General features: G+C 39.2%; 1 non-coding gene and 1 pseudogene across 1 annotated transcript; both read right to left on the bottom strand.

Moving 5' to 3' along the window:
• Positions 1-15,441: 15,441 nt before the first annotated feature.
• On the bottom strand, positions 15,442-15,543 carry LOC112787970 (small nucleolar RNA R71; annotated as a pseudogene).
• A 9,712-nt stretch (positions 15,544-25,255) lies between these two features.
• On the bottom strand, positions 25,256-25,363 carry LOC112787892 (small nucleolar RNA R71). The gene has a single exon (XR_003195278.1). It is a non-coding gene; the product is annotated as a small nucleolar RNA R71 (small nucleolar RNA).
• Between the last annotated feature and the right edge of the window lie 421 nt (positions 25,364-25,784).

Here is a 25,784-nt window from a genome sequence, read left to right as displayed (position 1 = left end):
CATAGAAAAACATGACATGGTGACATGTCATCAACAACCCTCACACAATGTGGAATGGACATCCACCACTCAAGTTCACCCAAACACCCAAATTTCCTACCAATAGTGTGAAAAACTAAGTAAAAACCCAACCAAGCATTTTGTCAAATACTTGGTGGGCATGTAAAGAAAGCATGGTAAAATGACAAGAAATAATAAATGCTACAACTACTAAGCAAGAAAAATAAAGATAGCAACTCAATAAAGCAATAAATGACATGAAACATAAAATTACATTAAATGTAAATGAAAATAACAAGAGTGTGCATAAATATGAAGGACAAATAAAATGAGAAATTAACAAGATAAACAAAGAAATTAAAACAATAAAGTAAAGAAAGGTAGAAGAAACTAGACCAAAACAATAATTAAAAGTAGCAATTACAAGGAAATTAAACTAAAACCCCTAGGTTTTAGAGAGAAAGAGGAGCTTATCTCTCTAGAAAATGAACTACATGACTAAAATCTAACCCTAATTGCTCCCCCTTTCTCCAAGCTTCAATTCTGCATGAAATAGCCTTGGAAAATGAGCTGGACTTGGGTCCCGGAGGCCCACAAATCGCCCCAGCGATTTGTATTAATGAGGTCACGTGCAGCCTCCCACGCGTACGCGTGGGTCACGCATACGCGTCGCTTGCAAATATCTCTTGTGCGTACGCACGCGTACTTGTCCATGCGCACACTGCTGAAAAGCTCAAAATGCTCATTTCTTCAAGGATTCTCCCCCTTGCATACTTTTCTCTTCACTTCTTGTATCCCATACTTGCCTTGGAAACCTGAAATCACTCATCAAACACATCAAGGCATCAAATAGAATAAGAGTGAAATAAAATTAGCTATTTTAAGGCATAAAAATCATGTTTTCACAATTAAGCACGAATCTAGGGAGAATTACAAAACTATACTATTTAAAGGAATAAGTGTAGAAAAAGTTGATGAAATCCACCCAAATAGAGCAAATAAATATCATGCAATGTGGATTCATCACATCCTCACACTTAAACAATACCATGTCCTCATGCTATACTAAAGGAAAAAGAGAAGGGGAATGAACCTTTATTCAAAGCAAGGAAACTACCTATATGCAATCTACCTATATGAATGCAACCACTTTGTCAAAATAAATAAATTTTCAAGAATACATATATAAACATAAGGGCTAAAACAATCTCAACCAAGTCCAATCCATAATTTATTAGAGTTATTGAAAAGCATATACAAACTTGCAAGAAGGAGATAATCAAAGGTGGAAACATGCAATTGAGCAAGTGAACCCTCACCGGATGTGTATCCTCTCTAATCACTCAAGTGTATAGGGTCAATTCACTCATTTCTCTTCTAATCATGCTTTCTAAGATTTGTCTTTCATCTAACAATCAACAATTATTCAATGCATGCATACAAGTATCATGAGGACTTTTCATGGTTGTAATGGGGCTAGGGTAAAGGTAAAGTTATATGTGGTAAAGTGAGCTTGATATTTGCATCTTTGATTAGCCTAAGCTCTCACCTAACCTACTTAACAACCTATACAACTCAAAGCAAACCTAACTACCCATTTCTCACTTTTCTTATACACCCATGCACTTTCTTTTTAATCACAACTCATATGCATTGTTATTGTTACTTTACTTTGGGGCACTTTGTCCCCTTTCTATTATTTTCTTCTTTTTTTTTCAAACTAACATATATACAAAAGTGTCAATGCATATGGTTTAAGTATTTGATGCATGAGTATGTACCCAATTCCCAAGATTTTTAATAAAGTACAAAAATTCACTTTTACCTCAACCAAAGTTCCCAAACTTCCCCACACTTAGATGATACACACCCTCACTAGCCTAAGTTAATCAAAGATCCAAATAAAGGACATTTATTATTTTTTCACTTTAAGGCTAGTAATGTGTTAACTTTAAGAACAAAAAGGCGATTGAAATAGGCTCAAAGTTAGTTAACAAGGGAGGATAAAAGGGTAGGCTATTTGGAATAAGTGAGCTTAATGAGAAGATGGCCTCAATCACATACATGCATATATACATCAAACAGTGGACATAAATAATCAAACAAATCAAAGATTACAATCATAAAAAGAGAATAGCACACACAAGAATAAAGATAGTGGTTATATAATGTAACCACACAATGAGGCTCAAAACTCACATGCTTATGTGTTCATAACTCAAAAACATATTCCACAATATATTTCAAGCAAGTTTCAATCAAAAGTTTCAACTCAAATCAATTAGGATGATGATGCCCTATCAAGAATGTTTTTCTTGAAAAATTTCATTATATTAACTAAGCTTATTATGTAAATGCAAAGAAATGAAATAAACTAAGAAACGTATAATTAAAGCTCTAAAATATATACAAGCTAAAAAAAATGTGAAGTGTTTAGGATTAGAGTATGTCATCCAATATGGTCGATCGGTGACGACCTCCCCACACTTAAGGATTTGCACCGTCCGTGGTGCAACTAGAGGTGAGTGACAGGGGGTATGGTGACCTCGGATTGCCACCTTCAGCTGGTGGATCAATAGGCTGGTACATGCTCTTGCTCTTCCTCCCGCCTTCCTTGTTACTTACGGTGACTCATCCATGGAAAATAGACAATAAGATAGTAAGATGAGTGAATGCAAAAACAAGGAAGCAAAGAGTGTTGTAATGAGGTGATAAGCACTAGAATGAGGTGAGTGGACAAGCTTGTGACATGAAGAAAACAAGTGTGTGGATTCTAAGTTATGCACGATTTAGAACACACACACACTAGCATGGATAACTAGGTCACAAGTATACAAAATAACATGCACTTCACTCATCCTAGTGTGTTTGAAATACTTTAAAAGAGGCTTGTAGGTTAAGATAAACAAACAAGCAATAAAGAGACATGAAAGTATTCAAACAAGAATTAAGGAATTGTGAAATGAATAATGAAGCACACCTAATTGACATGAAGTGGAAAACATGACAAGCATAGTCCACAAAGCTTAAAAAGCTCAAAAAGTGTCCTTAGGTAAGCTTGGGATCCAATTTCACAATTCTCAATGTTAATGCATCAAATAGGTGACTTAAATGGAAACTCAATCATAACAAATATCACTTAACAAAAAATGCATCAAGAAGGAACAAATTGCCTAACTTAGATAACGAAATCAAATTACATGGTGATCAAACATGCAATTTAGAAATCTAACAAGCATTCTCAAAGGCAATGTTATGAGTACTTGGTGTGCATAAAATTCAACATTCAAAACTCAATACCAAGTAACAATTTACAACCTCAAGAAATGGCAATAACAATAATGATTCAGCCGCAATATCTCAACATAATCAACAAATCAACTCAATTATCCAACACTTAGCATCAAAAACTGAGAATTAAAGTAACTAACTAAGAAAAATAAATAACTAACTAACTAACAAACTAACTAACTAACCCACGGTGAGCATGGTGGGTGGTGAATGGTGGTTGAAGAAGGGAAAGAAGAGAGGAGAAGAGAAAAGAAGAGAAGAAGTAGAGAGAAGAGAAGAAAAGAAGGATGGGGGGTGAAAACAGGGGCGTGCGTGCGCACAAAGGGATGTGTGCGCGCATAGGGTATCACGCGTACGTGTACCGGACGCATGCGCGTGGTGCGGCAAGAAACGGGACTCGACGCGTACGCGTGAAAAGGCGAAAAAGCAGAATGACGCGTATGCGTGAGGTACGCGTACGCGTGGATGGAAAAATGCAAAAGGCTTATGCGTTTGCACTGTATGTGCAAACGCTGCGGACAGAGGCCTCGGATGGATTGTGCCCACGCACAGAAATAAAAAAAAAATTTTTTTTTGACATGGAAAGTAATATGTGTGCGCACGCTCACAGGTCTGTGCGCGCGCACCGAGGCGTAAGGGAAAGGGGTTCACGCGCACATGCTGTGCCAGCGCTGCGAACAGAGGGCATAACAATGAGTGTGCGGGCGCATAGGCTTGTGCGCTTGCACAGGTCATGAAAAACATAGTTGTGTGCGCACGCACAGCAGTGTGCGTACGCACAGATGCCTTGTTTTTCAAAAACTTTTTCTTTTAAAATCTAAGGTACCAAGACTTAGCTCAAGCAAAATTCAGCCCCAAAACATCCAAAACATCACAAAATCATGATCCAAACCAAAATTAACATAACTAACTTAAAATTAAACCAATTCTAAGCTAATCAATCAAACAAAAATGCAATAAAAGCAAATTATAAACAAGGAAAGGATAAGAACAATGTTACCTTGGTGGGGTGTCTCCCACCTAACACTTTGGTTTAATGTCCTTAAGTTGGACTTATGGAGAGCTCTCATCAAACCTCTTTAAAAACTCACCCAAGCTTGTATCCTCCAAGGCAATTGAGATCCCCAAGCTTGTGCACCCAATCTTGTTGTGAATCCCTTCCATTCCTTCTAGGAAACAAGCAATTGAAATTCCCAATTCCAATACACAATAGCAACAAAGCTCACAATGCAATGGGTGGGAATTCATAGGATAAAGTAAAAGTGAAAATCAAAGGTAGTAAGAACAAATGAAATGAACTCCTAAAACTAGCAAAAACAAGCAATCAATCAAAACAAGCTATTCACATATTCATATATTCACATATTAACATATTTACATCAACCAAAAGCAAGCAACTTATGTACAATCAACCAAAATAAGCTATTCACACTATTCATATATGCACAATAGCCAATAACATACACCATTACAATTCCCCAGCAACGGCACCAAAAATTTGACGATGGCCTAAAGTGGGTTCGGAATTTATCTCAAGATGAAATCGGCATTGCAAGTATAGTTCCAAATCCAACAATTGACCGATATCAAATTTCAATATGAAAATGTCACAATCAATACAAATTAACCGGGAGTTTTAAATCCCGGGTCATCTTCCCTAGGAGTTGCAATTGAAGTGTTATATTATTGGCTATGAGAGAGCATGGGGGTTGAGAAATTGCAATTGGCAAGAAACGTAAATAGCAAGAAATCAAAGTGTAAGAAGGTAGCTTAGCATGCAAGAAATCAAAAGTCAAAGCAATTAAAGAAAGCAATAAAAGGGCAATTAAATGCTGAAAAGAGCTCTTGGCAAGGATTGGATAATGAGGGCTTGCTATCCTAGTTGTGGACCACAAATATGGTAATTGTGTGTGGATTAATCCCAATTAGTTAACCCTACATCGAGGATAAGTCAATTAGGCATAATTAATCTCAATCCCTAAGTCCTAAGTCAACACTATTGGGTCACATAGAGTCAAGGGAGACCAAATTAATTAACAACCCTCACACAATGTGGAATGGACATCCACCACCCAAGTTCACCCAAACAGCCAAATTCCCTACCAAGAGTGTGAAAAACTAAGTAAAAACCCAACCAAGTATTTTGTCAAACACTTGGTGGGCATGTAAAGAAATCGTGGTAAAATGACAAGAAATAATAAATGCTACAACTACTAAGAAAGGAAAATAAAGATAGCAACTCAATAAAGAAATAAATGACATGAAACATATAATTGCATTAAATGTAAATGAAAATAACAAGAGTGTGGATAAACATGAAGGACAAATAAAATGAGAAATTAAGAAGATAAACAAGGAAATTAAAATAATAAAGTAAAGAAAGGTAGAAGAAACTAGATCAAAACAAGAATTAAAAGTAGCAATTATAAGGAAATTAAATCAAAAACCCTATGTTATAGAGAGAAGGGGGAGCTTCTCTCTCTAGAAAATGAACTTCATGACTAAAATCTAACCCTAATTGCTCCTCCTTCTCCAAGCTTCAATTCTACATGAAATAGCCTTGGAAAACGAGCTGGACATGGGTCCTGGAGGCCCAGAAATCGCCCCCAGCGATTTGCATTAATGAGGTCACGTGCAGCTTCCCATGCGAACGCGTGGATCACGCGTACGCGTGGATCACGCGTACGCTTCGCTGCACAAAATCACACCCATGCGTACGCGTCGCTTGCAAATCTCCGTTGTGCGTACGCATGCATACTTATGCGTGCGCACACTGCTGAAAAGCTCCAAATGCTCATTTCTTCAAGGATTCTCCCCCTTGCATGCTTTTCTCTTCACTTCTTCTATCCCATACTTGCCTTGGAAACCTGAAATCACTCATCAAACACATCAAGGCATCTAATGGAATAAGAGTGAAATAAAATTAGCTATTTTATGGCCTAAAAAACATGTTTTCACAATTAAGCACGAATTTAGGAAAAATTACAAAACTATTCTATTTAAAAGAGTAAGTATAGGAAAAGTTGATGAAATTCACCCAAATAGAGAAAATAAATATCTTGAAATGTGGATTCATCAACCACCATTCCCATCTTCTCAAGGGAATATAGAGATCTCTAAGCAGAGCCTTTCTGACTTAGCCACTCTAGTCTCCAGCCTCACTCTGACCACTCATAGTTTCATTAATGAAACAAGGTCCTCCATTAGAGATTTGGAGGTATAAGTTAGCCAACTGAGCAAGAGGATCCCTGATATCCCTCCTGACACTCTTTCCAGTAATACTGAGGTTAATCCTAAAGAAGAGTGCAAGGCCATAACCATGGAGGTTGAGGCAGAATTGGAGGAGAATGGGAAGGCATTGAACACCAGTGAAGAAGCTTTCACTGGGCGTTCAACGCCCACCAGCCCAGGGAAGCTGGCATTGAACGCCAGCAAGGACATCCCTGCTGGGCGCTCAATGCGCAGAATGCTAGAGGGACTGGCGTTTAACGCCAGTCAGGGTAGACAGCAAGGGCGTTTAACGCCCAATAAGCTCACAGAGCTGGCATTGAATGCCAACCCAAGCACACCCTTTGAGTTCTTGACGTGGCGGAAATTGGCGAGTCAAGAAATTGTTATAAGAGATACGTTGCAAGTACAGTTCTTAACCAACCGAAAATTCGCTATCAATTTAGAAAGGGTTGTCACAAAATTAAAATTAAAATACTGGGAGTATGAATCCCAGGTCGTCTCCCAACAAGTTACAGAAAGATGTGCTATTTTATTAATCAGATATATTTTAAAAATGGTTTGAGTTGATAAACAGGAAATTAAATCAGAGAATTTATGTAATTTAAATAAAAACCTTGACCGGGAGTAGATTAGTTGGAAGCCCTATCCTTGATGGAGTTCTCTCAAGATAAAAGTGATAATTAAAGGTTGCCTGCTCAGTTATCCTTTACCAGGTAAAGGAAAGTTAAGCAAGTTGGAAGTCAATTTCTATTCACAAGTTCTAATCCTCTCCCTTGGGAAGGACTAGTGTCAGTGATTAGAGGGCGACCCAACGCGAAACCCAACTATAATTTTACTCTTGAGCGTCCAACTCAAGGTCCTCCTATCAATCAACTCCCAATCAAGTTGTAGAACTACTCGCTCATTATGATTGTAAAATCCATGAAATAAGAAAGGGAAATATTGAAAGACATGATAAATAATAATCAAAAAGATCAATTAAAAATAAAAATAGTTCTTGTATTAATAAATTCTAAAAATAATCCAATAATAATTCTGAGTAAATAAACGACATGGAAGAGTAAATGACAAGTAAGGAAACAAACTAGAATGATGAAGTCTTGACGGAAATAATAGCTCTTCTCAATATCCCAGTCCCAGAAGCAATAAAATCAAAATCCTAAGAACTATGAATGTGTAGAGAAAAAATCTAGAGGAGGAGTAAAATCAGATTTAAAACTAAAATTATACGGAATGAATGTTGTTTTTTTGGTCTCTGCATGTTCCCTGGCACTAATCTGCTTTTCTGGGCCAAAAACTGGGTCAAAACAGGGCCCAAAATCGCCCCCAGCAAATTCTGCAGATTCTGCAGATCGCGCATATCACGCGATCGCGTCATTCACGCGTTCGCATCATCTGGCATTTTGCCTTACCACGCGTGCGCGTCGTCCACGCTTTCGCGTCACTTGTGCAATTTCCAATCCGCGTGGTCGCGTGAGCCATGCGTCCGCGTCACTGCAATTTCCTCTATGTCGCGTGGTCGCGTGAGCCTTGCGTCCGCGTCACTTCTCGCTGGTCATCTCCTCAATTTCTTGTGTTCCTTCCATTTTTGCAAGCCTCCTTTCCAATCTCCAAGTCATTCATGCCCTATAAAGCCTGAAACACTTAACACACAGATCACGACATCGAATGGAATAAAAGAGAGTTAAAATACATAATTAAAAGTCTCTAGGAAGCAAGTTTTCACCGATGAAGTATTTTTAGGAAGGAATTATAAATGCATGCTAATCATATGAATAAGTGGGTAAAGATTTGATAAAACCGCACAATTAAACACAATATAAACCATAAAATAGTGGTTTATCAACCTCCCCACACTTAGTCATTAGCATGTCCTCATGCTTAGTTGAAGGAGATAAAATAAATGAGTAGGAACATGTAAAACTCATGCAATGCAATGCAACCTATATATGTGAATGCAACTATATGATTCTTGTCCACTTGGTCAAAAGTAAATAAGCTCTTCAAGACAATCACAGATCAAATTCCACTAATTCAATTCTTATATAGTAAGAACAGATAAAAATGCAAGAAGGTAGCTCATGAAAGCAGGGAACATAGAACTTAAGCATTGAACCCTCACTGATGATGTATGTACACTCTAATCTCTCTAGTGTATAGGGCAATCACTCTATCCTTCTCTAATCATGCTTTCTAATTTTTGTTCTTCACCTAACCAATCAACAACAATTGATATACCAATGCAAACATCATGAGGTATTTTTAAGGTTGTAATGGGGCCAAGGTATGGGTAAGGGTACATATATGGCTAAGTAAGCTTATAAATTGAATCTTTAATTAACCCAAGCTTTCGCCTAACACACATATATATTCTTTATAGCTTAAATTTCACACCTAGCTACCCAAAATTTCCCTTTCACATTCCTTACTCATGTATCAACTTTATTTTGATTTTATCATATATGCATTGATCTTTGAATTCTTAACTTAACATTGGGGTAATTTTGTCTCCTTATTTGATTACTGAATATTTTTTGGATTTTTTTTAACATAAATATAAACGTAGCTTATCAATGCGCATAGATTTTTAATTTTTATTGTTTTACATGAGTAGGCACCCAAATTCCCATTATATTATCATGACACATTCCCTTATTATCTTTTGTTCCCACAATTTTCCCATACTTAATTAACACATAATTCTATCTTAAGCTAACCAAAGATTCAATTGGGATATATAATTGTTTTTCCGCTTAAGGCTAGTAATGTGGTAAAATAAAGAACAAATGGGATTTAAAAGCTCAAAGTGGCTAACAAAGGTAACTTAAGGGGTATGCTTAATTTGGATAAGTGAGCTAAACAAATAATGGCCTCAATCATATGCAAGCATATAGATATATTAAACATTGGACATATAGGATGAAACAAAGTATAGATTACAATTATAGAGAAGTAAACAACACACAAGAATAAAATAATTATGGTTAAATAATATAACCATGTATAAAGGCTCAAATCTCACAGGTTGTGTGTTCTTTAGCTCAAAAACCATGTTCCAAATACAACTTCAAGAAGATTTAACATAAAAGTTTAGATTAAAATTAGTGAAATTTTGTTCTAAAAATAGGGTCTTAGAAGAAACTTATTGTCTTTTCAATCAAGTAGAACATGCATGCAACTAATCTATTACTATGCAATTTATCCTATCTTACAAAAGAAAAACTAACTAAATATCCTATTTTATTGGTGTTAGGGAAGAGAATTTACCTCCGGAAGTCAGGTACTGACCGACCTCCCCACACTTAAGGCTTTGCACCGTCCTCGGTGCCATCTGTCAGGAACAAAGGTGGGCTGGTAGCAGTATCTCCACAGTCGGGACCGTCATGGCTCCCTGTGCTGGTAAAGAAAGTGGAGTCCGGGGTGTCTGAGTCTCTGTATTTTCCCTTAAGTAGCTCCTTGAGGTATGTGAATCGGCGCTTGTTACGGCACTCTCTTAGCTTTGCTTTGAGTTCCTGCCGATCCAACCTTTCAAGAATCTGATGGAGCAGTTGGTTTGTTGTAGGTGCTTGTGGTGTTGAAGGAGGAATGTCTTCAGCCGGTTAAGTAGGCTGGCTTGTAGTGGCTGCTGGAGGTCTGATATATTTCCTGTTAGGGACGTACTGATCATCCCGTGGAAGCATGGCTTTGGTGTCCCCAGTTCTATAGGAGACTCTGACTGCTGAGACAAGATCTGAGACCAGGGCGAGAAAAGGTAAGTTGCCCGCAATTTGTATGTGTCCCATAGCATTCCGGATGTGTCTTGGTAGGTTCAGAGGTTGATCTGTAAGGATGCACTATAGTAGAACGGCCATGTCCGCAGTGAAGGAGGACTCGTGAGTGCTCGGAAAGACGTAATGGGACATAATCTGTGCCCATACGCGAGCCTCCAAGGTTAGTGCGGAAGCCAATATTCCCTTAGGACGGGAACGGTGGTATCCGTAGATCCATCTGCTGCCAGGTAGCGCGATGACTCTGAGAACAGCGTCCCAGTCAAATTAGTACATCTGGCACTTGAGTGTGGCTTCTTAAAATGTGTCCAGTCCTTCTGGAGTAGGGGGAAGATCTAAAGCTTGTTGAATGGCCTCTTCTGTAATGAGGACTTGCTTCTGTCGGACATAGACAGACTGTAGGGTTGGCAGGTGGAAATTGGAGTAGAACTCTACTACCCAAGAAAGATTAACCTGCCGTGGCTGTCTCTGTAGGAAACTCCATTGTCTTCGTTCAATTTGCGGCTCAACAAATTCAGCAATACGAGTCGGGAGGATAAGAAGGTATTCGCTGTTGTAACTCCTTTCTGCCAGGATGGGGAACATCTGTTCACAGAAGCGATTAGGAAATCGCGCAGTGTCTTTTGCTGGGAAAGCTTTCTCTTTTTCATCAACCTTTATAATCCTCTTAATTCTTTTTGTTGAGGACTTTACTGCAGTTGAAGATGGCTCTGCCACTAATGCTCTCTTTGTTCCTCTTCTTGCTGGTGGTTTGGGAGTAGCTTTCTCTTTGCCTTTCTTGGTGGCCATCCTAAAAGGGAGAAAAGAGAAAGTATGTCAAAATGTCATGGGATAGAGCAAGGAAGAGGGTGGGTAAGGTGGTAATCAATGCACATTAAAAGATGAATGAAGTTAACACATGGTCATGACTACATGTGAAAAATCATAAATGGAAATATAGGAAGTGCATATGATGACAATTAAATGCAAGGTGTTTATTGGCATACAGGCAAAGGCATGAGTAGCATAGATCAAGTATTTAATGTCCTAGTGAGATTACCAAGCCTTTCAAACTAATAACCTATTTGTAACAACAATTATATTAAATTAATAAAATATAAAAAGGAGTTTTGTGAAAAGCAAGCATTTAGAGTAGTAGAATAAAAGAAATCTAAAAATAGTGCACAATGCCATACGGGCGTTTTCACAAACACATAGCATGCATGGTAAATAAGCTATTGAAAGTATAAAATTGAACATGCAAGCAACCCTTTTAAAAAGTAATATATAATTGTCAAACAATTCCTGAATAATTCACAAGCAAATCATAGGAAAGAATAGTGACCCAAATAAATTTCCAACACCAATTAAAAGAAAAATAAAGAAAAAGAAAACATGGATAATGCAAGGAAAAAGAAAAGAAAAAGATAACATAAAAAGAAGAAGAATAGAAAAGTAAGGAGGGAGGAAGAAAAGAAAAACATTGATAATGGTGGTGAGAGAGAGAAAAAGTAGAGAGTGAGAAAGAAAGAAGAAGGAAGAAATAAGGAGGAAAAAGAAAAAATAGGATTTGGGGAAGAGAAATGTAAGATCTTTTGGCAGATTAAGTTAAGCTGTGCGGCGCAAGCGACGCGGACGCGTGACTTGTTTTGTGCTACTGGCGCGAGGGCAGCCTCTCGCTCACACAACTTTCTGTTCAAAACTCATTATTGCCAAATTCCAGAGTGACGCGGTCGCGTGGTTGACACGATCGCGTGGGTGGCGAATATTGGGAGATGACGCAGACGCGTGGGGCACGCGTTCGCGTGGTAGGGACTATACGTCCAGTGCCAGTCCAGCAGCACTCTAGCACAACCTTTTGCCATGCACCCTCTTTTATGTCAATTTTTAGGTCACGCGTCCGCGTGGGTGACGCGGACGCGTGGAAGTCAATTCTCCCACAGGACACGGACGCGTCAGCGACGCGGTCGCGTGGGGCGATATGTGCCGAAGGCACGCCTCTAGCCACACTCTCGCGTGACTTTCTGTTCGATTTCTTATTCTTTCTAAGCCACCTGCGACGCGGACGCGTCGGCGACGCTGTCGCGTCGCGTGCTCTCCCTCTTTTTTTATTGAAAATAAAAATATGCAAATGCAGATGCAAGCTAAATGTACTAATAAAGAGAAGAGTTATTGGAAAAGAAAACTAAGAATAAAGAAAGGAACGATCATACCATGGTGGGTTGTCTCCCACCCAGCACTTTGCTTTAACGTCTTTAAGTTGGACGCTCCACTAGCTTAGTCTTCTGCTGTGGGTGGATTGATGCTAGGGCACTTTGGCCAGTTTCACTGACCTTTTCTTTACTGTTTTAGGGTAGTTTCATGCATTTTTATATTTAATAAGCAAGTTTTGGGTAGATAATCACTTACATCTTGATTCAAGCAAACATTGTGAATTCTATATGATTTTATGATAATTATGCATGAATTTAATGATAAAATGGATGATGCATGATCTCATGAGTTAGAACCTAGCTTTGATGCACTTTACTTGCTTGATTTTAGGACAAAGGAAGCAAGGAAGATGCCACGTTAATAGCCACGTTAGTCTAACTAACGTGACCAATAACGTGGAATGGGAGCTAGCTTGCAACGTTAATGAGAAAAGTAATCGCCAATAATGCTTTCGAAAGCCATCATATCCCACGTTAGTTGCCACGTTAACTACATTAACGTGGAAGATAACGTGGAGGAAAGAAATGATGAGCCAACGTTAGTGACACTCACCTTTGTCACTAACGTTGGAGATGGCAATCACCACCACGTTAGTGGCCACGTTAATACAATTAACGTGAGGCACTAACGTGAGAAGGGGCGTTTGGAGCGTTAGTGACAAAGGTAAGTGTCACTAACGCTCTCGAAGCTGAGGCATGCCCACGTTAAGGGTCACATTAGCTACACTAACGTGGACTCTAACGTAGGGAGGAAGGACAACAAGCAAACATTATTGGAAAAGTGAATGCCAATAATGTTTGCGAAGGACCAAGAGGCAACGTTAGTAGTCACGTTAGTGCCACTAACGTTGAAGTTAACGTGGACCATCTTGGGTTAGGAACGTTAGTGAAAAAGGTGATTGTCACTAACATTCTCGAACCCACATTTTCACTTAACGTTAACACCACTAACGTCCTAACTAACGTCCATGCCTAACTCACACTTTCTCTGCAAGCAAAGCTGAGCCCACTGAAGACTGCAACTGCTTCAACTCAAAGATCCAAAGGCCCATATCCAAGACTTGAAGATCCAACTAGAAGATCAGAAGAGTAGTATATATAGGAGTAGTTTTGAACTAGAAAAAAGGAGCTTTTAGCCATTGGGAGAACTACTCTCTGTATAATTTTACTTTCTCTGCAACTTCTAGTTTTACTTTTAGAATGTATTTTCCATCTTTGCTTTCCATTCCGAGAGCTATGAACAACTAAACCCCTTTCATTGGGTTAGGGAGCTCTGTTGTAATTTGATGGATCAATAATAGTTTTCATTATTCTTCTTCTTTCTTTTCTCTTGATTTTACTAGAAAGCTTTCAATCTTCATCGAATTGGGTAGATGTCTTAGAAAAGAAGCTATTCATACTTGGATCTCTTCGGAACCTTGGAAGAGGAATGAAGAGATCATGCTAGAAATGCTTTCTCATGTTGGACCAAATTGGGGTTTGGATGGATATGGTGACATATAATCATACCAACACTTTGATTTGGGAATACATGTGGTAGTCAGTGACTATACTTCATCTCTTCTCATGAGCAATTAGACCAAGGAATTGGCTATTGATCAAGATTTGAGAGATTGGGTTGCCAAGGAATTGGAATCCAATCACTTAAGATTGCCAAGGAGATCAATGAATGCATTGATTGAGGAAGAGATGAGAATGAACTTGATCCGGAGAATACAACATCTCCTGAGCCCAATGAATCCCCCATTTCTGATCTTACCCATTCTCTTTACCTTCTGTCATTTACCTTTATGTTCATTTCCCCAAATCCCCATTTAAGATTCTACAATTTATTTTCTGTCATTTACATTCCATCATTTACTTCCAGCAATTACATTTTCTGTTATTTACTTTCCCGCCATTTATTTTTTTGCAAATCTCAACTCAATTTCTGCTTAGCTCAACTAGAATATTCCTCTGATTAAAGTTGCTTGACCAATCAATCCCTGTGGGATTCAACCTCACTCTATTGTGAGTTTTTACTTGACGACAATTCAGTATACTTGCCGAGGAAAAATTGTTGAGAGACAAGTTTCCGTGCATTAAGTTTATGGTGCCGTTGCCGGGGATTGATTTTGTATCAACAATGATTAAATTGGTGGATAACTAGATTGAGCATTTTTTTTGTTTGATTTAATTTCTATTTGATTGATTTACTTTCAGTTTCAGTTATTTTCTTCCCTTTACCCTACCCGTTTGTGGTGTTCTCTTATTTGTTACAATTCAGTTCACTAACCCACTAACTATTTGATATATTGCATCACTCACACTAACAGCATTTTTTTATACAAGAATACTCTCTATCTCCCTTTTGCTTTGGCCTTGTTAGTTATATGACAGGTAGAAGAAGCGGGGCTTCAACTTTCTTTGATTCTGAACCTGAGAGGACCTTCCTTAGATTAAGGAGGGAAGCAAGAGGAAAGATAGTTGTTGGTACTGAGGAAGAAGAGGAGTACTTTAAACCAGACATGGATGATAATATGGAGAACCATCATGAAGAAGAGGCTCACAACCATGGCAGAGAAGGTCCAGTGCATCATGCCGAGCAAGAGAGAAGAGTTCTGGGGTCTTACATAAACCCAAACCCAGGAAACTGTGGAAGTAGCATCCAAAAGCCAACCATACATGCCAATAACTTTGAACTAAAGCCACAGCTCATCACCCTTGTTCAGAACAACTGTTCATTCAGAGAAAGTCTCCAAGAGGACCCCAATCAATATCTCACTACATTCCTGAGGATATGCGATACTGTGAAGTCTAATGGTGTTCATTCTGACACCTATAGATTACTTTTATTCCCCTTTTCACTCAAAGACAAGGCATTTAAATGGCTAGAATCTTTCTCGAAGGAGAGTTTAACAACCTGGGAAGATGTGGTGAACAAATTCTTGGCGAGATTCTATCCTCCTCAAAGAATCAACAGGTTGAGAGATGAGGTACAAACCTTCAGGCAACAAGATGGTGAAACTCTATATGAAGCATGGGAGAGGTTTAAGGACTTGACAAGAAGGTGCCCGTCAGATATGTTTAATGAATGGGTGCAGTTACACATTTTCTATGAAGGTCTTTCTTATGAATCAAAGAAGGCAGTAGACCATTCATCCGGGGGATCTCTGAACAAGAAGAAGACCATTGAAGAGGCCATAGATGTCATTGAGACTGTAGCAGAGAATGACTACTTCTATGCCTCTGAAAGAGGCAACACTAGAGGAGTAATGGAGCTAAACAATGTGGATGCACTGCTAGCCCAAAACAAGATGATCACCAAGCAGCTGGCTGACCTTACCAAGAAGATGGAGAGGAACCAAGTAGCAGCGATCACCACCTCATCAGCAGCCCAAGAAGGAGTGAATGCAGAAGTAGAGGGTGATCAGGAACAAGTCAACTACATTGGAAACTCACCTAGGTAGACCCATGATCCATACTCCAAAACTTATAATCCTGGTTGAAGGAACCACCCAAACTTTGGGTGGGGAAATCAACAAGATCAAGGCCAAGATCAGAGACGTCACAACCCCAACAACAATGCAGTTCACCAACATTCCACACAGAGATCATATCAGCACCCACCTAACAACACCTCTCCACATCCATATCAAAACCAAAATGGCCATTCTCATCCCTCCAACCCCAACTCACCATCATCTGAAGATAGACTCTCAAGGATTGAGACTCTACTTGAAGGCATATGTAAAGAACTCCAAGATAACAAGGTGTTCAAGGAGGAGGTGCGAGCCAATATCAAAAACCAGGGAGACACTATCAAGAGGCTAGAATCTCAAGTGGGATACCTCTCTGAGAAGATTCCCAAACCTACTGACAGCTTCCTAAGTGACACAAAGAAAAACCCGAGAGGTGAAGCAAAGAAAGTAAGATGGGAAGAATGTAAGATGGTCACTATAAGTGATAGGGGGACTGAGGAAGAGCTAAACAAACCCTTCCAACACTCTAGAGATACTTCAGCAGAGAAGCAGGAAGAGGGTCCCCAAGAAACCAAAATTACACAGAAGGAGATGCTGAAACTCTATGCACCTTTTCCCCAAAGACTCAAGGGTGGTGTAGAAAAGAGAATATACTCAAAGTTCCTTGATATGTTTGCATCTCTCCATGTAAACATACCATTCATCAAGGCTCTCCAACAAATGCCCTCATACATTAAGTACATGAAGGAGCTGCTGACCAGGAAAAGCTCACTCAAAGGAGGGCAAACAATAGTGATGAATAAGGAGTGCAGTGCTCTCATTCAACCAGAGTTGCCTACAAAAAGGAAGGACCCAGGGAGTTTTCACATCCCCTGTGCCGTAGGAGACACACTGATTGATAAGGGACTCTGTAATCTGTGAGCAAGCATTAATTTAATGCCTCTATCTCTCATGAAGAAGCTGCAGATTAATGAGCTAATGCCCACAGACGTAGTCATCAGGCTGGCTGACAAAACTCAGAAACAAGCAGTAGGAGTGGTTGAAAACGTGTTGGTGATGGTTGGGAACTACTTCCTTCCTACAGACTTTGTCATATTGGAAATAGAAGAGAGTCACCTTCACCCAATCATATTGGGAAGACCATTCCTAGCTACAGCCAGAGCGCTCATAGATGTGGAGCGAGGAGAGTTAATACTGAGGATACATGATGAACAACTTGCATTCAATGTCTTCAAACCTTCACAAGAAGCAGATCAGGAAAACAAGGACCAAGGGGAGAGTACGACAAAGCATTGGTGGAAGAAACAAGCATTGAAGCACAAGCTGTACACCTGGAAACTCCTTTGGTTGATGAACAAGACAATCAGTAGTTGTCACAGCTAAAGGAAAACCAGGAGGAACCTAAACCACCAGAGTCATATGAGACCAGCAACAAAATTTCCTTGGAAAAAGAGGCCACAAAGAGCAGGGCAACATCAAAAGGAACAAAGAAGAAGGCACCAAGGAGATGGAGGAACAAGAAGATCCCTACAGAGGACTTCTCTCTAGGGGATAAAGTGATCTCAGCTTATTTCCCAGTTATCCCACCTCATCTCCCCACCATCCCAACTCAGCTACCTAAAGTTTTCACCATCAACAGAATTCTCTCCCTAGAACATGTAGAGATCCTTGATGAAGCCAATGGAGATAGATTTACTGCGAGGGGGGGAAGATTTGAAGTATTACCAACCACCCTGACAAAGGCAGAATGTCAAGCTAGTGATGCTAAAGAAGTGCTTCATGGGAGAAAATGACGTGGCGGAAATTGGTGAGTCAAGAATTGTTATAAGATATGCGTTGCAAGTATAGTTCTTAACCAACCAGAAATCCGCTTATCAATTTAGAAGGGTGTCACAAAAATTTAAAATTAAAATACTGGGAGTATGAATCCCAGGTCGTCTCCCAACGAGTTGCAGAAAGGTGTGCTATTTTATTAATCAGATGTTTTCAAAATGGTTTGAATTGAATAACAGGAAATTAAATTAGAGAATTTATGTAAATTAAATAAAAGCCTTGACTGGGAGTAGATTAGCTGGAAGCCCTATTCTTGTTGGAGTACTCTCAAGATTAATTGACAATTGAAGGTTGTTCTGTTTAGTTATCCCTTACTAGGTAAGGGAAAGTTAAACAAGTTGGAATGCTACTTCTATTCACAAGTACCAACCCACTCAATTAAAAGGGATTGGTGTCAGTGACTAGAGGGCAATCCAACAATAAACCCAATTACAATTTTTCTTTTTGAGCATTCCAACTCAAGGGTTCCTTTCAATCAACCCCCCATCAAGTTAGGGAACTACTCGCTCATTGTGAATGTAGAATTCATAACATAGGAAAGGGAATTAAAGAAAGACATGATAAATAAAAATCAAAGAAATTAATTAAAAATAAAAGTAATTCTTGTATTAATAAATTCTAAAAATAATTCAATAGTGAAATTGAGTAAATTAAAGGACATGGAAGAGTAAGAGCCAAGTAAAGAAAACGAACTAGAATGACGAAGTCTTGATGAGGTAATAACTCTTCTCAATATCCTAATGCAAAGAGCAATAGAAATAAAATCCTAAGAACTATGAATGTGTATAGAGAAAACCTAGAAGAGGAGTAAAACTAGATCTAAAAACTAAAAATTGTGTAGAATGAATGTTGTTTTTGGTCTCTGCATATTCTCTGGCTCTAGTCTGCTTTTCTGGGCCGAAAACTGGGTCAAATCAGGGCCCAAAATCGCCCCCAGCGAATTTTGCAGATTATGCAGATCGCGCACGTCACACGATCGCGTCATTCATGCGGCCGCGTCATTCGGCGTTTTTCCCTGCCACGCGAGCGTGTTGTCCACGCCTCCGCGTCACTTGTGCTATTCCAATCCGCGCGGTCGCGTGAGCCATGCGGCCGCGTCACTTCTCGCTGGTCGTCTCCTCAATTTCTTGTGTTCCTTTCATTTTTGCAAGCTTCCTTTCCAATCTCCAACTCATTCATGCCCTATAAAGCCTGAAACACTTAACACATAGATCACGGCATCGAATGGAATAAAGGAGAATTAAAATACATAATTAAAAGTCTCTAAGAAGCAAGTTTTCAATCATGTAATAATTTTAGGAAGGAAATATAAATGCATGCTAATCATATGAATAAGTGGGTAAAGATCATGATAAAACCACATAATTAAACACATTATAAACCATAAAATAGTGGTTTATCAACCTCCCCACACTTAAACATTAGCATGTCCTCATGCTTAGTTGAAGGAGATAAAATAAATAAGTATGAACATGTAAAACTCATGCAATGCAATGCAACCTATATATGTGAATGCAACTATATGATTCTTGTCCACTTGATCAATAGTAAATAAGCTCTTCAAAACAATTACAAATTAAATTCTACTAATTCAATTCTTATACAGTAAAAACAGATAAAAATGCAAGAAGGTAGCTCATGAAAGCAGGGAACATATAATTTTAAGCATCGAACCCTCACTGATGATGTATGTACGCTCTAATCTCTCTAGTGTATAGGGCAATCACTCTATCCTTCTCTAATCATGCTCTCTAATTTTTTGTTCTTCTCCTAACCAATCAACAACATTTAATATACCAATGCAAACATCATGAGGTCTTTTCAAGGTTGTAATGGGGCCAAGGTAATGGTAAGGATACATATGTGGCTAAGTAAGCTTATAAATTGAATCTTTAATTAACTCAAGCTTTAACATAACCTATATATATTCTTTATAACTTTAGAATTCATACCTAGCTACCCAGAATTTCCCTTTCACATTCCATACTCATGTATCAACTTTTTATTTTAATTTTATCATACATGCATTGATCTTTGAATTCTTAACTTAGCATTGGGGTAATTTTGTCCCCTTATTTATTTATTGAATATTTTTGGTTTTTTTTAACATAAACATAAAAATAAACATAGCTTATCAATGCACATAGATTTTTAATTCTTATAGTTTCACATGAGTAGGTATCCAAATTTCCATTATATTATCATGACACATTCCCTTATTATCTTTTGTTCCCACAATTTCCCATACTTAATTAGCACACACAATTCTATCTTAAGCTAACCAAAGATTCCATTTGGGATATATAATTGTTTTTTTCTGCTTAAGGCTAGTAATGTGGTAAAATATAGAACAAATGGGTTTTAAAGGCTCAAAGTGGCTAATAAAGGTGATTGAAAGGGTAGGTTTAATTTGGATAAGTGAGCTAAACAATCAATGGCCTCAATCATATGCAAACATATAAATATAATAAACATTGGACATATAGGATGGAACAAAATATAGATTACAATTATAGAGAAGTAAACACACAAGAATAAAATAATTATGGTCAAATAATGTAACCATGCATAAAGGCTCAAATCTCACAGGTTGTGTGTTCTTTTAGCTCAAAAATCATGTTCCAAATACAACTTCAAGCAAATTTAACATAAGAGTTTTAATTAAAGTTAGTGAAATTTTGTTCCGAAAATAGGGTCTTAGAGGAAAACTTATTGTCTTTTCAATCAAGTAGAATATGCATGCAACTAACCTATTACTATGCAATTTATCCTATTCTACAAAAGAAAAACTAACTAAATATCCTAATTTATTGGTGTTTAGGGAAGAGAAATTACCTCCGGAAGTCAGGTACTGACCGACCTCCCCACACTTAAGGCTTTGCACCGTCCTCGGTGCCATCTGTCAGGAACAAAGGTGGGCTGGTAGCAGTATCTCCACAGTCGAGACCATCATGGCTTCCTGTGCTGGTAAAGGAAGTGGAGTCCGGGGTGTCTGAGTCCTTGAATTTTCCCATAATCAGCTCCTTGAGGTATGTGAATCGGCACTTGTTACAACACTCTCTCATCTTAGCGTTGTGTTCTTGCCGATCCAACCTTTCGAGTATCTGATGGAGCAGTTGGTCTGTTGTAGGTGCTTGTGGTGTTGAAGAAGGAATATCTTCAACCGGTTTAGTAGGATGGCTTGTGGCGGCTGGTGGAGGTCTGATGTATTTCCCGTTAGGGACATACTGATCATCCCGTAGGAGCATGGCTTTGGTGTCTCCAGCTCTGTAGGAAATTCCAGCTGCTGAGACAAGATCTGAGACCAAGGCGGGAAAAGGTAAGTTGCCCGCAATTTGTACGTGTCCCATGACATTCCGGATGTGTCTTGGTAGGTTCAGAGGTTAGTCTGTAAGGATGCACCATAGTAGAACGGCCATGTCCGCAGTGAAGGAGGACTAGTGAGTGCTCAGAAAGACGTAATGGGACATGATCTGTGCCCATACGCGAGCCTCCAAGGTAAGTGCTAAAGCCGATATTCCCTTAGGGCGGGTACGATGGTATCTGTAGATCCAACGGCTGCCAAGTAGTGCGATAACTCTGAGAACGGCATCCCAGTCAAATTGGTACATCTGGCGCTTGAGTGCGGCTTCTTGAAAGGCGTCTAATCCTTCTGGAACAGGGGGAAGACCTAGAGCTTTTTGAATGGCCTCTTCTGTAATGGGGACTTGCTTCTGATGGACAAAGACAGACTACAGGGTTGGCAGGTGGAAGTTGGAGTAGAACTCGACTACCCAAGAAAGATTGACCTGCCTCGGCTGTCTCTGTAGGAAACTCCATTGTCTTTGTGCAATTTGCGACTCAACAAAGGTAGCAATATGGTTTGGGAGGAGAAGAAGGTATTCGTTGTTGTAACTCCTTTCTGCCAGGATGGGGAATATCTGCTCACAGTAGCGATTGGGAAATTGCGCAGTGTCCTTTGTTGGGAAGACTTTTTCTTTATCATCAACCTTTATAATCCTCTTAGTTCTTTTTGTTGAGGGTTTAACCGCAGTTGAAGAGGGCTCTGCTACTAATGCTCTTTTTGTTCCTCTTCTTGCTGGTGGTTTAGGAGTAGCTTTCTCTTTTCCTTTCTTGGTGGCCATCCTGAAAAGGGAAAAAAAAGAAAGTAACGTAAATTCAAAGAGATAGAGCAAGGAAGAGGGTTGTATAAGTGATAAACAATGCATGGTAAAGAGGATGTTGTTAACACATGGTCATGACTACATGTGAAAAGTTCATCAATGGAAATATAGCAAGTGCATTGGAGGATAATTAAATGCAAGGGGTTTATTGGCATGCAGGCAAAGGCATGAGTAGCATAGATCAATTATTTAATTAGTTGAATGTGTTATCACTCGTAACAAACTAGCCATCACGTTTGTATTGACAATTAAATTCAATTAATACAATAGTAAAGGAAATTTGTGAAAAGCAAGCATTGAATAGTAGAATAGAATAATGTAGAAAAATGCATGATGTCATATGGGCTTTTTCACAAACACATAGCATGCATGGTAAATAAGGTATAGAAAGTATTAAAGTGAACATGCAAGCAACCTTTTTAAAAAAAGTAATATATAATTGCCAAACAATTTTACAACAATCCACAAGCATATAATGAGAAATAATGACTCAAATAAATTTCCAACACCAACTAAAAAGGAAAAAGAAAGAAAAAGAAAATATGGATAATGAAAGTAAAAAGAAAAGAAAAGAAGATAACATATAAAAATAAGAAGAATAATAGAAAAGTAAGAGGGGAAGAAGAAAAGAAAACCTTGTTAATGGGAGTGAGAGAGAGAGAGAGAGAGTAGAAAGTGAAAAAGAAGGAAGAAGGAAGAAGGAAGAAATAAGGAGGGAAAAGAGAAAATAGGATTTGGAGAAAAGAAAGATACGATAATTGGCAAATCAGGGAAGCTGTGCGGCGCAAGCGACGTGGTTGCGTGGGGACACGCGGTCGCGCGACTTGCACTTATACTAATTGACGCAGTCGCGTCAGTCACACGGTCGCGTGACCCGTTTTATGCTACTGGCGCGAGGGCAGCCTCGCACTTGCACAACTCTCTGTTCAAACTCTTATTGCGCCAAATGTTGGGTGACGCGATCGTGTGGGGCATGCGATCGCATGAGTGGCCATTAGAAGGATATGACGCAGACGCGTGAGCCATGCGTCCACGTGGGAAGAATTGTGCGTTCAGTGCCAATCCAGCACCACTCTAGCACAACTTTCGGTCGTGCACCCTTTTCACGTCGAATTGTGCGTCGCAATTGTTCGCTTTTTGGCATTGTTTTTAGTATGTTTTTAGTATATTTTAGTTAGTTTTTATTATGTTTTTATTAGTTTTTAAATAAAAATCACTCTTCTGGACTTTACTATGAGTTTGTGTGTTTTTCTGTGATTTCAGGTATTTTCTGGCTGAAATTGAGGGACCTGAGCAAAAATCTGATTCAGAGCTGAAAAAGGACTGCAGATGTTGTTGGATTTTGACCTCCCTACACTCAAAGTGGATTTAATGGAGCTACAGAAGCCCAATTGGCATGCTCTCAATTGCGTTGGAAAGTAGACAACCTGGGCTTTCCAGCAATATATAATAGTTTATACTTTGCTCGAGAGTTGATGGCCCAAACAGGCGTTCCAAGTCAGCTCAAGAATTGTGGCGTTTAACTCCAAAACTGGCACAAAAGCTGGAGTTAAACACCCAAACTGGCACAAAAGCTGGCGTTTAACTCCAAGAAAAGTCTCTACACATGGAAGCTTCAATGCTCAGCCCAAGCACACACCAAGTGGGCCCGGAAGAAGATTTCTGCATTAATTACCTATTTCTGAAACCCTAGGCTACTTGTTTTCTATAAATAGGACCTTTTGCTATTGTATTTTCATCTATCTTTGACTCATAATTTGATAGACCTTTTCACGTTTGGGGACTGGCCTCACGGCCATCCCTATACCTTGTTCTTATGTATTTTCAACAGTAGAGTTTCTACACACCATAGATTAAGGTGTGGAGCTCTGCTGTTCTTTATGAATTAATACAAAGTACTATTGTTCTTCTATTCAATTCACGCCTACTTCTTCTCTAAGATATTCATTCGTTCTTCAAATTGATGAATGTGATGATTCGTGACACTCATCATCATTCTCACCTATGAACATGTGCCTGACAACCACCTCTGTTCTACTAGCAATGACTTGAATGCGTATCTCTTGGGTTTCTAATCTAAGATTGGAACCTTCGTGGTATAGGCTAGAATTATTGACGGCCATTCCTGAGATCCGGAACGTCTAAACCTTGTTTGTGGTATTCTGAGTAGGATCGGGGAAGGGATGACTGTGACGAGCTTCAAACTCGCGATTGTTGGGCATGTGACAGACGCAAAAAGATCAATGGATCCTATTCCAGCATGATCGAGAACCGACAGATGATTAGCCGTGCGGTGACAGCGCATTTGGAATGTTTTCACTGAGAGGACGGGAAGTAGCCATTGACAACGGTAATGCCCAACATAAAGCTTGCCATGGAAAGGAGTATGAATGATTGGAAGAAGGCAATAGGAAAGTAGAGGTTCAGGGGGAACAAAGCATCTTCATACGCTTATCTGAAATTCCAACTAAAGAATTACATAGGTATCTCTATCTTTATTTTATGTTTTATTTATCTTTTAATTATCAATTCTCCATCACCATCGGAATTCGCCTGACTGAGATTTACAAGGTGACCATAGCTTGCTTCAAGCCAGCAGTCTCCGTGGGATCGACCCTTACTCATGTAAGGTATTACTTGGACGACCCAGTGCACTTGCTGGTTAGTTGTGCGGAATTGTGACAAAGTGTGATTCATGTTTAAGAGCTCTAAGTCCTTTGGCGCCATTGTTGATGATCACAATTTCGTGCACCAGGTGTTCACACACCAAATCAGGTTCAGAAATCCACAAGCATACATGCATGCTAATTCAAGTTGATCCTGAACCTGAAAGGACCTTGAAGAGAAAGCTAAGAGAAGCCAAAGAACATCTCTCTTTAGAGGGCCTAATAGAGCTTTTCAAGGAGGAAGAAACCATGGCAGCCGAAAACAACAATGCCAACAATGCAAGGAAGGTGCTTGGTGACTTTACTGCACCTACTCCCGACTTCTATGGGAGAAGCATCTCAATCCCTGCCATTGGAGCAAACAACTTTGAGCTTAAGCCTCAATTAGTTTCTCTAATGCAACAGAATTGCAAGTTTTATGTTCTTCCATTGGAAGATCCTCATTAGTTCTTAGCTGAATTCTTGCAAATCTGTGACACTGTCAAGACCAATGGGGTTGACCCTGAAGTCTACAGACTTATGCTTTTTCCTTTTGCTGTAAGAGACAGAGCTAGGACATGGTTGGATTCACAACCTAAAAAAAGCCTGAACTCTTGGGAAAAGCTAGTCAATGCCTTCTTGGCAAAGTTCTTTCCACCTCAAAAATTGAGCAAGCTTAGAGTGGAAGTTCAAACCTTCAGACAGAAGGAAGGAGAATCCCTCTATGAAGCTTGGGAAAGATACAAGCAATTGATCAGAAGGTGCCCTTCTGACATGCTTTCAGAATGGAGCATCATAGGTATTTTCTATGATGGTCTGTCTGAACTATCCAAGATGTCATTGGATAGCTCTGCTGGAGGATCTCTTCATCTGAAGAAGACGCCTACAGAAACTCAGGAACTCATTAAAATGGTTGCAAATAACCAATTCATGTACACTTCTGAAAGGAATTCTACGAATAATGGGATAGCTCAGAAGAAAGGAGTTCTTGAGATTGATACTTTGAATGCCATATTGGCTCAGAATAAAATATTGACCCAATAAGTCAATATGATTTCTCAGAGTCTGTCTGAAATGCAAGCAGCAACAGGCAGTACTAAGGAAGCTTCCTCTGAAGAAGAAGCTTATGATCATGGAAGGATCAACAGAGACCTCAACAAGGTTTCAACAACAATAATGGTGGAAGAAACAGGTTTAGCAA

Source organism: Arachis hypogaea, chromosome 20 (assembly GCF_003086295.3).
Source record: "Arachis hypogaea cultivar Tifrunner chromosome 20, arahy.Tifrunner.gnm2.J5K5, whole genome shotgun sequence".
In the NCBI taxonomy this organism is placed as follows: Eukaryota; Viridiplantae; Streptophyta; class Magnoliopsida; order Fabales; family Fabaceae; genus Arachis; species Arachis hypogaea.
This window is presented reverse-complemented; position numbering and strand designations above follow the sequence as displayed.